Below are 12748 nucleotides of genomic sequence, written 5' to 3'. Positions count from 1 at the left end.
GATCTATGTGGGGTGAGCTGGGACTCAAACTCAGTTTTCTGACTCGTAAGTCCACCATTCTTTCCATCATTCCACCTCAACTTGACCTGATTCTGTTGGCTAAACCTTTCAAAATCTAAAATGTTAATTAAGGTAAAGACACTGCCGGCAGTAGAGGCCACCAGAAACTTTTCTTCTGTTTCACCCCAGCTGCAAAGGTAGATGTTATATTAGGGAAATAGATCCCAAGGCAGGATATGCAGGGATTTCTTTAACCTATGAAAGTCAATTAAAAGCCAGTTCCTCCCCTGTAACTAAGGCAGTGGGGAGTGGATCTGTCTGGATAGAACTGGTCTGGACAAGTCCAGATAGGGATTCTTGTAGGCAAGACATAGTGCTCCAAGAAGGCAGACTAGACAGGAAGATCCAGCAGTAATATAGATAGGTCTAGGCAGGCTAAAAGTCAAATCCAGAAGAAGGAAGATGAAATTGGAAGGACCATTTGAAAGGTAGGTACAGAATCTAGAAAGTCAGTTAGCAAGAGTAGAACTAGTAAAAGGAGAGTTCTTGTCTTATCTAGAGAGATCCTCTTTTGTCTTCTTCCTTCTGCTCCCTGCTGGGTGGAGGTTAAATAAGAGCCCACTAGGCCATGATTGTAGCCAAAAGGAGAAACAGAGGCTCACTGTTGGTTTATTTCTGATTAAGAACTGGCCTTCTGGGAATTTCTTGTCATCAGCTTCTATGATCCAGAGTATTAAGAATGATAATCACAAACCTAATTTAGTTATAAAGCCCCAATGCCTGACTTGCAAGGGGATTTTGGGCATAATAACCATTCAAGTGATGAATTCCCAGAACCCTTTGTTAGGTACATAGAAGTAGGACACATGAAAAATCCAAAGAAACTTTTAGTTTGGCCAAGGGTCACAGAGCTAACACATATGAAACAATTGGAGAACAGTGGCCTTAAAACCACTGTTTGTGTTCCTTGGGCAAATTACCTAACCTCAGTTTCCCCATCATACCCTTGGAGATAACTTAGTCCAATGTCCTTATTTTACCCATGAGGAAACTGAGGTTGAGTGGCTTGCCAAAGGTCATTTAGATAGTAAATAGTGGAGCAAGGCTCTGAACACAAGTTCTCTGACTTCAGGTTTACCAAACCTTCTGGTGCTGATGCTGTTCAATCATTTTTCAGTCATGTCTGATGCTTCGTGACCTCGTTTGGGGTTTTCTTGGCAAAGATACTAGAGTGGTTTGCCATTTACTTCTCAAGCTCATTTTACAGATGAGGAAACTGAGGCAAATAGGATTAAGTGACATAGCTAATAAGTGTCTGAGGATGGATTTGAACTCAGGAAGATAGGTATTCCTGACTCCATCTCTGGTGCTTTATCCACTATATCACCCAGTTGCCCACACCTTTTAGTACTCCAGTCTAAGGATATGGTCTGAAGCCCTGGTTCTACCATATAGTAGGCAGTTTCTAAACTTCAAAAAGCATCAGTAAAATATATATCATACTATTTGTACTGCCTAATCTTTATTATTTATTAGTGCTTTATTAACCTGATAATCCTATAGAAATGTGAGCTATCATTATTGCTAATAGTAGTTCAGATGTGGGGGAGATCACTGGAGGCTTGGAGTAGTCATAGAAAGTTTCAGGGAGCAGATGTGACTTAACCTGGATGTTGAAAAATCAGTATTAGGGGTGACTAGGTGGCGTAGTGAATAGAGCACCGGTCCTGGAGTCAGGAGAGCCTGAGTTCAAATCCAGACTCAAACACTTAACACACTTACTAGTCATGTGACTTTGGGCAAGTCACTTAATCCCAACTGCCCTCCAAATGGCAAAAAAAAAAAAAAAAGAAAATTCAGTATGACACAGATGGGGAGGGAGGGGGAGAACACTATAAGCAAGAACCTAGAAGCAGGTATCAATCTAGGTGAAAGGCAGTGGGTAGACCTCAAAGCAATAAATGGGAAGTCTAGGGTACTGGAATCCTTAACAAAGCTGAATAAAAGTGAAACATTCTTAACATTATTAAGATGAATTGCATTGCCATAGGAACCAGGGAATTGAATATTTTGATATATTTGAATATTTAAGGTAGGAAAACAGTGTATAGAGGAATGGTAGGGAGAAAGAATCACTGGGGGCAAGGAAGAATGGATCAGTGGATAGATCCCTGGTCCTAGAAGTCGTGGGTTTGAGTATCAGCTTAATTGTCACTGCATTACCTTGGTCAAGTCACTTCTCATCGCTATGCCTCAGTTTTTTCATCTGAAAAATGGAGGGATTAGACTAGGGGATCTTCTAGGATTCTTATAGCTCTAACCCTCTGCCATTCTATTTTGATGGCTTAACTGGATCGGGGAATTCTGTATACATAGCAAAGTTAGGTTTTAACCGAGCATTTGACAAAGTCTCTCATATTTTCCTTGTGGACAAGATGGAGGCATGTGGGCTGAATAATAGATAGGAGAGTTAGTTGGATTCAGGACTGGCTGAATAATCGGACCCAAACAGTAGTTCTTAATAGGATGATACCCACTTGGGAAAGGGGTCACTAGTAGAACGCCTTAAGGAGTTAGTCCTGTCCCCTCCTCAGTGGATCTGAAGAAGCCATAGAAATTACACTTGCCAAACCTGCCCTCTGAAGTCATAGCTAACACACTGAACAACAGGACTCAAAGAGATCTCAGGAAAGAATTATGGACTACATCTGATACGATAAATATGAGAGAAATACAAGTAAGGTGTACTCAAGGAGAATTTTCTATAGCATAGGATGCAAAAAAACTAGCCAAACAATAGTTTCTATGACAAGATTAGTGGGTTTTAGTGGAAAATAAGTTTAGCATGAACAAAAATGGGGCATCACAATAGCTCTTGCTATCTTAGGGTGTGTTCAGGAAAGCAGAGTTTCCAGACCAATGGAGATAAGAGTTCCACCATACTCTGTTCTGGCCAGGTCTTACTCATGTTCAATTCTGGGGACCTCATTTTAAGAAGAACATAGATAAACCAAAGCAGGATCAGAAGAGGGCAATTGAGATGGTAAAAGGACGAGGGATTCAAGCCACTGGAGAATCATTTGAAGGAAAAGGGCATGTTGAACCTGAAGAAATCATGGTGGGATGTAACATTGCCTGCAGTGTTTGAGACTGTCAGTGAGGAAAGAGATTGGAGCTGTTGTACTTAGTTCTAGAGGACAGAGATAGGCCCCAAAAGGGAGAGTTGCAAATCTGGGCTTGAAAGGAAATGCTTCCTAACAATTAGAGTTATCCTAAAAGTAGAATGGGCTGAGTCATACTGACTGGAAGTCTTCAGGTAGAGGATGAATGGTCACTGATTAGGGATGTTTTTTTTTTTTCTTTTTGGAAGGCAGTTGGGGTTAAGTGACTTGATGGAGGTCACATGGCTAGTTTTTGTGTTAAGTGGCTGAGGCCAGATTTGAACTCAGGTCCTCCTGACTCCAAGGCTTGTGCTTATTCACTTCGCCACCTAGCTGCCCCTAGGGATGTTTTTGAAAGGAGTCTTGGTTCAGATGAATTGGGCTTGATGGCATCGGGGTCCCTTCTGTCAGGTTGTAGCCCTGTAGCAATCCCACTGAGGATTCAGATGCAAACAGGCATATTTTGGTGCTTTGGTAGATCCATGATTTCCTTGGAGTGACCCCTCTCTGTACCAATACAGCCACAACTCTCCATGCCATTTCACCCTGTGTGATTTTTGTGCATGTTTTCCTATAAACTCCTCAAAGATCATCTACCTCACTAGAAGAAGACCTTCCTCTTACTCTTTGCCATGACTACATAATACATAATACATAGGCTCACAGATTTAAAGTGGGAGGGAACATCACACTGCATCTAGGCCAGAGTTCCCATTTTACAGTTGAGGAAACTGATGACTAGAGAAGTTAAGTGATTAACTCTAACTAATAATTAGAGCAGAGATTCAAACCCAGGTGTTCTAACTTTAAATCCAGTGCCCTTTACTCTACCAGAATAAATCACCCTGTGACATTAAATGACTAGATGGGAATGGAGCCAGAGTTCAAAGAAGTTGCTTAGGGACAGATTACCATAACCCCCTCAGGGTTTCTTTCAGTAAAAAGGGAATGCATATTTATGACTATGTCTAAAAAGGCACATGTGGCAGTAGAATAGTTTGGAATTATGTTCCCGGTGTCCTGCTGGATAAAAGATTATTGATTGATTGAAAAAGATGGTACCTTCCAATATGATTGGTCATATTCTCCACCTTTAGAGGAGTATGAATAAAGGTAAAAATTCTAATGCCTTGCCAGATTTCTGCTTGGTGTCCTGTTTGGTTTTTACTAAATGTTCTGGGTTCAACAATTCTCCTAATTATTGTTCTGCTCTTTTTGTAGGTACAACATAAGTTTTTTGTGTTTAAAGGTAAAAATTGATCAAGTATCTATAATCATAATAATCTCAAATATTACATTAATAATAATATGTGATAGACTACTACTATGCCTTAAGAAATGAACAGGTTGATTTTAGAAAAACATGGAAAAATTTGCATGAAATGATGAAGATTGACATGAGCCAAAAGAATATTGTATACTGTAACAGCAATATTGTTCAAAGAATAGCTGTTAACAATTAAGTTTTCTGGAGTATTATAAATACTCAAATCAACTACAAAGACGTATGAAGGAAGATGCTATCCACCTCCAGAGAAAGAACTGATACGCAGAAATATACAAGGGTGCATGCTGCATGTGCATGTGTGATACACATTATGTGTGTACATGCATAATAGGTACGTGCACACACATATATACATACATATGTGTGCATGTATATACACACATACCTGTGTCAAATAATGACTTTAGTGTGGGGTGAGGAGGGAGAGAGACAGTTTGGAACTTAAAAGGTAACCAAAAATTAAAGATAATAATGATAATTATTACTAATTGTGAGGAATGAGGGAGATATTAAAGATAATAATGATAATTATTACTAATTGTGAGGAATGAGGGAGAGGAAAAAATATTGGATTAGAAATAAAAAGATTTAAGTACAAAACCCAGCACTGCTGTCTGCTACCTCTATGACCTTTGACCAATTACTTAGCCTCAGCTTCTACATCTGTCGAATGGAAAGGTTGGATTAGAGGAGCTCTAAAGTCCCTTCTAGCCTCAGGAAGACCTGTCCTTCTATGGTCCATAAAGCATTTTACAGACCTTAACTAATCTGATCTTGATAATATCCCTGTGAGATAAAAACTAAAACTCAGAAAAAAATGAAATAATTTATACCCAGCAATGAAGTGGCAGAATCTGCACTTGAACCCAGTCTTTCCAGTTCAAGTTCATTGCTCTTTTCTTCTATGCATTTTGGCAAGGAAGGGAGGAAAATTCTGAGTTCATGGATGGCTGTTCCAGTAAACTTTCTATTTTTGAGTCTAATGGCTTCTTTAAACAAAGGTTTCTATCTTATGTAAGTGTTGATTTCTGACTAGGGAACTGGGATCAAGTCATGTACCTTCAAGATTTTAAAGCTCAGGACTAAAACAGAAACCACTAGAAATGCTTGTGTTATTTATTAATTTTAGAATAAAATAAAATAAATAAACAATCTTCTGATAGAAATCTAAAGAGCACCATGAATTTCCTGATTCAGAATCATAGTATTTAGAGCTCGATATGATTTTGAAATCATCTGGTCCATCCCCCCTCACTTTATTGAAGAGGAAACTGAGATTTTTAAAAGTTATTTGCCAAAGATCACTTAAGTAGTCAATGGCTTATTCAAGATTTCAACTCAAACCCTCTAACTCTCACTTTTCTGTTCTATTGTTCCATGCTGCTTTTATTTGACAAATTTATTCTTAATAGCTTTAGTTTTAGGAGACATATTTAAAAAAGATACATCTATGATTATTCACTTATTTCCAAGGGTTTTTTTTTCCCTTTCTGTGCTTTTGAGCAGGTAAAAGTTCTGCATTTTTAGAAAGGAAAGGGACCTGAGAGCTGCCTGAGGTTACTGAGCAGCCGCTGTATACCGGTGCATTCTTGGTATTCCTTACCACGGACCCCCTGAGGGGATTTTGTGTGTGCTCAGAGCTCAGGGCACTGGAGAGGCCATAGGATTGCCTCATTATCAGGTCAGTAATCTGTGAACCCTGAATAGGTATGAAACCTAAGTCTGCTGGATTTCAATCCACTTTGGAGAAAAGTGCCTCTTTGAGGACTTTAAAAGCTGTTCTGGTCCAATGAGTAAATAATTCCATCATATCACAGAATATACATTTTCCCTTATAGACCACAGGAATGCTAGGTAAGGGGGCATTCCTTAAGTAATCAAGAAATGTGAATTAACTTCATAGGCTGTTCTGGGATCTAATTGGTAAGTAATGATATAGTTAGGTGTATTTTGCTTAGTTTAGCCTCGATATATGCATTAGAGCTGAGGATTATTTAGATATAGCTCTAGCTGAAAGAAACATCTTGAGTAAGTAAAGGGATGGGGTAGGAATGTGGATATTACTTTGTAAAAATATTTATGTAGCATTACCTCCAAGGAAATATTTCTAGTCTCTTTTTTATACTCTCAAAAATAACAGCAACAAAACAAAAACATAAGCAAAAAAATTGGATAGGAAAACAAAAATATAATTATTTTTGTAAGAGCAGGAAAGCTCAGGACTGGAATAATTATGGAAAAGGGAAAATTCAGTGACTTTCTTGTTTTGGGTCTCTGCTATCAACTGGGGTAGCAGGGCCTTGGGCCTGGAAGAGAGGAAATTGTTGCCAAAAAACTAAAGAGGATTTTCTGCGAACTGAAATAAAACCCAAGTGAGTGCTAGAAATTGAAGCAATTATATGGAATTAAGGGAATCTTGGCTATTCCGAGAGGCAGTGGACCTTTGAATCAAGCGGACATGGATTCAATTCCTGCCTCCGACATTTTGGCCACGTGACCATGGGCATATCATTTTAAGTTGCAAAGAAAGTTTCCACATTGAGAGCTCCCATCACTGATAAAATTGCAAGTCTAGACCCCCCCCCCAAAAAAAAAAAACACAGAGGAAGTCCTATGTAACAAAGTGGGTAAGACTTAAGGACAAATAGAAAACCTTACAGACTTGCTTATGGGATGCTTGGTTCCCCGTCCATCACTCAGTGAACATTTATCAAGAATCTAATGAGGTGCCTAGGTGGTGTGGTAGATAGAACAACTGGCTTGGAGTCAGCAAGACCTGAATTCAAATCCAACCTCAGGTACTTATTAGTAATGTGATCCTGGGCAAGTCACTTAACTTCTGTTTCCCTCAGTTTCTTCAACCATATAATGAAAATAGTGACAGCACCTACCTCACAGGGTTGTGAAGAATCTAGCATAGTGCCTGGTATACAGTGAGTCCTATATAAATGCTTGTCCACTTCTCTTCTACACTAAGACATAAACTTATGTGTTGTGTGCACATGTAGGAATGAAGTGGAATGTGAGTGATGGTAGCAGCAATGGAGGGAAATCTATGAAAGGAGAACCTTCCTAACAAATAGAACTGTGCCCAAGAGGACTGGCATGCGATGGGGGCAGTCACTTCCATCACTTAAGGCCTTCAAGTAGATGTTGGATGATCATTTTGTCAAGGAGTATACCAAGGCTGCTCATGGAGATTGGCCTATAGGACCCCTGAGGTCCCTTTCAATCTGAAATTCTCTGCTTCTCCTCTAGGAGTTTATACTTCTACTAAGGAGAGAAGACATATAACCTGAAGAGATAGTAGTAGTAGACATCATGTGATATGCAAAAAAAAAATAGTGATACGGGTTTCCTCATTCGCCAAATGAGGGGTTTGAACTAGAACAAGGAGTGTGTGTACGTGTGTGTGAGTGAGTGTGTGTATATGTGTGTGTGCACGTGTGTGTGAGTGAGTAATGGCCATCTAGTGAAGCCTCTGGACTTCTCAGAATGTTTTTATATGCATAAAACAAAATGCACGAATTACAAAGGAAATCAATTATTTGGAATACAGTTTTCAAAATAAAAAAAAATGTCATGCACCCTTGGTTAAGAATTTCTAGACTATGTGATCCACTCCACATCTCACATTCCTGAGTCACTTCAGAGGAGAAACTACTTGGTTAGAGAATGATACCCTCTATTTACCTCTAGGGTAGATTGTTATTTCTCTGTTAATATTTTTTTTATATTTAGAATGTGAAAGAATGAATGAAAAAATTAAGTGCTTAATAAGTGGCAGGCACTATGCTTAATACTATGATACAAATACAAAAATATGAGGCAGTCCTGCCTACAGGGAGCTTATAGTTTAATAAGAAAAGGCAATAGAGATAGGGGAATGGTGTCAAAGGAAGGGTGTTTCAGTCTGGGAGGTGTCAGGGATGTGGAATGGAATGAAAGGGTGGTCTACAGCATTCCCTAATCAGAGGCAATGGTAATAATGATTTAATTACTGTTCCGTGGAGGACTGGTATATTGAGGGGGTGGAATTTGAGATCTGCAGCAGGACAGATATCTAAGAGAAAACACAATCAGGTCTGGGGATGGCTAGTGATTTCACATTCAGGACAGCACAGAAATTCTGAAGCTGAGTGACCTAGCTCTGGCTAGGCATCCTCTCAGGAGGTTCATCTTACAGAGAGTGCATTTAGTAGGTAAGGCAGAGGATGTCCAGGGTAACAGTAAGAAGAATCTGGAAAATGAACATACATGCAATAGAAAGACTTGATCTTTCCTTTTATGATGTCTCTGTTCTGCTGAGAACCAGAGATATCTCTGAGACAAAAACCAGAAAGAAAAGTTGCCATATTGTAAACAAGAAGAAACAGAACATTTATTTTGACTAATAGAAAAAAAGTGTAAGACAGACTAACTCCAGTGATGCCCTCTACCCATACAGCAAGGCTCTTCTGCTAGTGAGACCAGAGACCCAGCTGTGACCTCGGGGTCAGAGGTAAAAGCTGTCGAGTTTCAGTGAAGGATAGAACTTGGATACATATAATAGTTTTGAGAAAAGAAGATCAGGAGTAATATTAAAGCAATCAGGAACCCAGAACCTTATGGACTCCAAGAGAAGTCAGAATGGTCTGAAGTCTAAGTGTAGGATTTTTGGGAGCCAGATATGAAAATACCTTCTTCATCTTCTCAGAGGACCGACATAAGGATGAGACTCAAGAATGCTAGGAGAGTTTCAGAACAGAAGTATAACCCAGAATTAGATGAGACAGCCTGAGTCCCATGACCAGAGATAATACTGGGTAATAAGTTCTGTAAGGGACTAAGAATCCCATTAGAGCCAACACAAGTATAAAAATGTGGTTACCATGGCCTTGGTTTAGCATCTGATCTAGATAAGGTGAAGCCAAAGAATAACGGTAGTTGCTTGGTGCCAGAGAATGGAGTCTGTGACTGGACAGCCTTCCTTAGGATAAGACATATGCGCTCAGTTTAGATCTTCCTATTTTTGCCTTCCTTACAAGAAGACTGACTGCTGTGATAAGTATGGGATTGAGCAGACATAATTCAATTATATTCATACTGTAATCGTAGAATTTTCAATGAAAAATATTTGACGGGATTTTAATTTCATGTTGTCTTTCTTTTTTACTATCTTCTTTCTAGATGGGGGTCAGTTCTCAGCCCATTCCTCTTTAACTCATAAAGGGACGTACCAACTCTTTTTTTTTTTTTTAAGGAAGAAAGGAAGGCAAGGCAATTGGGGTTAAATGACTTGCCCAAGGTCACACAGCTAGTAAGTGTGTCAAGTGTCTGAGGTCAGATTTAAACTCAGGTCCTCCTGACTCCAGGGCTGGTGCTCTATTTGCTGTGCCCCCTAGCTGCCCCCTAACTCTTTTTTTAAGGGAGGAGATGAGAAACAAGATCCCAGTTGGGTAAGTGTTTATTCTTATCAAGTGCTCCTCATTTTGTTTCCATTCAGACCTGAGCCTTCTGTGGCTACATTACCACAAAGAAGGATTCCTACCTCTGCCCTGGAACAAGGAATAGAAGCTCTGACCCTCCATAGTGGGAAAACCTGCATAACTGTGAGTAGGAAAAAAAAAGCGCTAACGTTTTGTTACCACATGGCTCGGCCTTGTTCTTATAAACAAGAATGTCTGTGTACACCCCACATCCTGGGGGCATGCTGTCTCCACAAGTTCTACAAATAGGGGGTTAAAGGCCAAATGTCTCAGAATGATGAGGCCAAGTCTGTTTTTACTTTGACAGGGAAGGAAGCTGAGTTGGTTAGAGAAGCTAGTCAATAAGCTGCATCAATTAGTGGCCGCCTTTGTGTAGTCAGTGGCTTATGGGCATTGAAAGGGTCAGCTAGGAATGGAAAACAAACTTGAGGGTGTTCTTTCTATAGGCAATAGGGTCTGCTATTTTCAATCCAGTTTAATAAATATTTATTAGGGACAAATTATGGGTTAGAACTGCCTAGATTGACCAGTTAAGTCAAACAAGTGGTAAATTCCTTCTCCATAAAAAGACCAATCAAATATTTAATCCCTCACCTCTGCAAAGAAGGGTTGCATTCAAATCCTCACTACAAAGTTGCACTCATTTGAATAGTTGAAATGATCAGTCAGACCAGGGTATTTCTGTACTACCCATCAGTGAACAATGAAAAAAAAAATCCATCAAATAGTTTTTTTCAATTTTTGCTACTCTTCCCCCTCAGACTTCATATTGTTTTGTACTTCTCTAAAAAACTTATTATATATATATATATATATATATAGTTTTCTGTGTTGATGGCTTGTCCTCTTACTAAATTGTAACCCCATCGAGGGTTTTGTTCTTTATGTCTCTCATAACAACACTTTCTTTGGTCATGGTAGATGCTTAATAAGTGGTGGTTGTATAGTATTTTTACACACAATTGGAACTAATTTGATTTATCTCTTCCTCTCCCCTCCCCCCAGGGATTAACTATATAAACATCTTATAGCCATAGCCTCACAATTTCACTCTTTAGGTACATGGAACTTACCTATCACTATGTTCAAAATGGTGGACTCAATTTTACGTGTAGACCTTGCCTTAATAGTCATACAAGTGAAGAGTAAATGTGTAACCAGGGAGAGGTCCCAATGTAAGAGTGATAGAAGGAGGGTGGGATTCATTCTAGAAATGATTTGACTAAAATTTGTCAGCATGACATTAAACTGGACCTTGTGCAAGAGCAGATGGATTAGGACCTGTTGGTAAGTAGATCCTTTCCCTTCTTTGACCAGATGAATAGAGATTAATAAATCCATCCACTTGGGAATGCTCGAGGGAAAAAATGGAGAAAAAAACACAAGGAAAGTTTTAGAGAAAATATACCCATGTCTGATGACTCAAGCAAAAGAGTTACTTTTCTGAGTAGTTAACTGCCCAGGTTTACATTTCTGCATCTTTGTCAGAGGCACGAATGACATCCATTGGCTGTATCTTGTTGGAAATCAGCACCTTGAAATCATAGTTTGATAGATATGAAAGATGGAAATGAATGTGCCCCTTCTTTATACTTCAAATTACTGATTTCCCCAAGCAATGGGAACCCTATCTCAGTCGCATGCATCTATTTCTCTTACTAAACTCTATCAATTCCGTTGTACAGTTGCATTTTGAATCTAATATTTCTTCTGCTGTTTAGACATCACTGTGATTGTGTTGGTCTTTATCGGTAATTTTATGTGGCATAATCCATCACCATGTTGAAATGCTGAAGTGTGGATAACCGTCTTACTTTGTTTTTAACTTCATGCTCAGAGTGCTCATTCATATTGATTTCTTGGCATGTATGTTTGTTAAAGGATGATTTGCATTTTTGCTGCATTGTGATTACCAAGATTAAGTTTCAGAGCCATCTACGGTATATTATCACCAATAAACAAAGATTGAACACCTACTGTGTGTAGCAATTATGTTCCTGAATGAATAAAAAGAGATGCTAGACACAAGTCCATGCTGAAGGATTCTGTAGCATATTTGGGGAGATAGGAGGCATTCACAGAAAGATAATGAATGGTACAAGGTAGTATATGCCAATTGCCAAAATGAATAGAACTCTTCTTAATCATTGTAGGAAGTCAGAGGATGGTGAAATTCAATTCAACAAACATTAATTATGTGGAAAGATAGTGCACATCCATAGAAACAGGAACCTCAGGAAGTAACACTTGGACTTGGACTTGAATGATGGGTAAGACATTTCTGAGTAACCCTCTCTGGAGCCTGTTACCCAATTAACTCAATATTTCAGAGATCCATAGTTTCATCCAGATTCTCCCTGCCAATGTAGCTTTAGTCTCCCCTACCTCAGTGGATAGTCTTCATGAATTTCTTTGGTGTAGCAGCAAGCACCCCAAGTGTCCTCAGGGTTTGCTGCCACCACAGGTTCTTGGATCTGTTTTGATAAAGGAAAGCAACTCAAAATGGGTTAACAAGCTTACTTTAATCAGTCAGACATATATCGTTTACCTTGTTCAGGGGAAAAGGTTGGCACCCCGAACTTCAAAGTATACAGGCATAATTATCAAGACAGAAACAGATCTAGTAGACAGATTTCAAACTGTCCAACCATTACATCCATACCCAGTCAACATCTGGGTTTCAACATCTGGGTTTTTTCAAAGCCGGGGGGCTCAGGACAACGGCTTCCCAGAATCCATATCAAATCACAGAACACTTCTCAAAGTGAGCCCCCAAAACAAAGCCTCAAATCAGGGTTTATATACCCTTCTCCTGGCTCAGAGAATGTAAC

General features: G+C 39.2%; 1 long non-coding RNA gene across 1 annotated transcript in view; it reads left to right on the top strand.

Moving 5' to 3' along the window:
• The first annotated feature begins 365 nt into the window (after positions 1 to 365).
• LOC138153492 (uncharacterized) overlaps positions 366 to 12748 on the top strand; it is a 604705-nt gene continuing 592322 nt past the window's right edge. Inside the window, exons 1-2 of the long non-coding RNA XR_011166391.1 lie at positions 366 to 488; positions 9935 to 10040. This is a non-coding gene — a long non-coding RNA (uncharacterized lncRNA). The remainder of the gene's footprint in view (positions 489 to 9934; positions 10041 to 12748) is intronic.

This window comes from Petaurus breviceps, unplaced genomic scaffold (genome assembly GCF_028583685.1).
Source record: "Petaurus breviceps papuanus isolate PSGF00001 unplaced genomic scaffold, PetGlider_PUasm1.0 151, whole genome shotgun sequence".
NCBI classification, from domain to species: Eukaryota; Metazoa; Chordata; class Mammalia; order Diprotodontia; family Petauridae; genus Petaurus; species Petaurus breviceps.
This window is presented reverse-complemented; position numbering and strand designations above follow the sequence as displayed.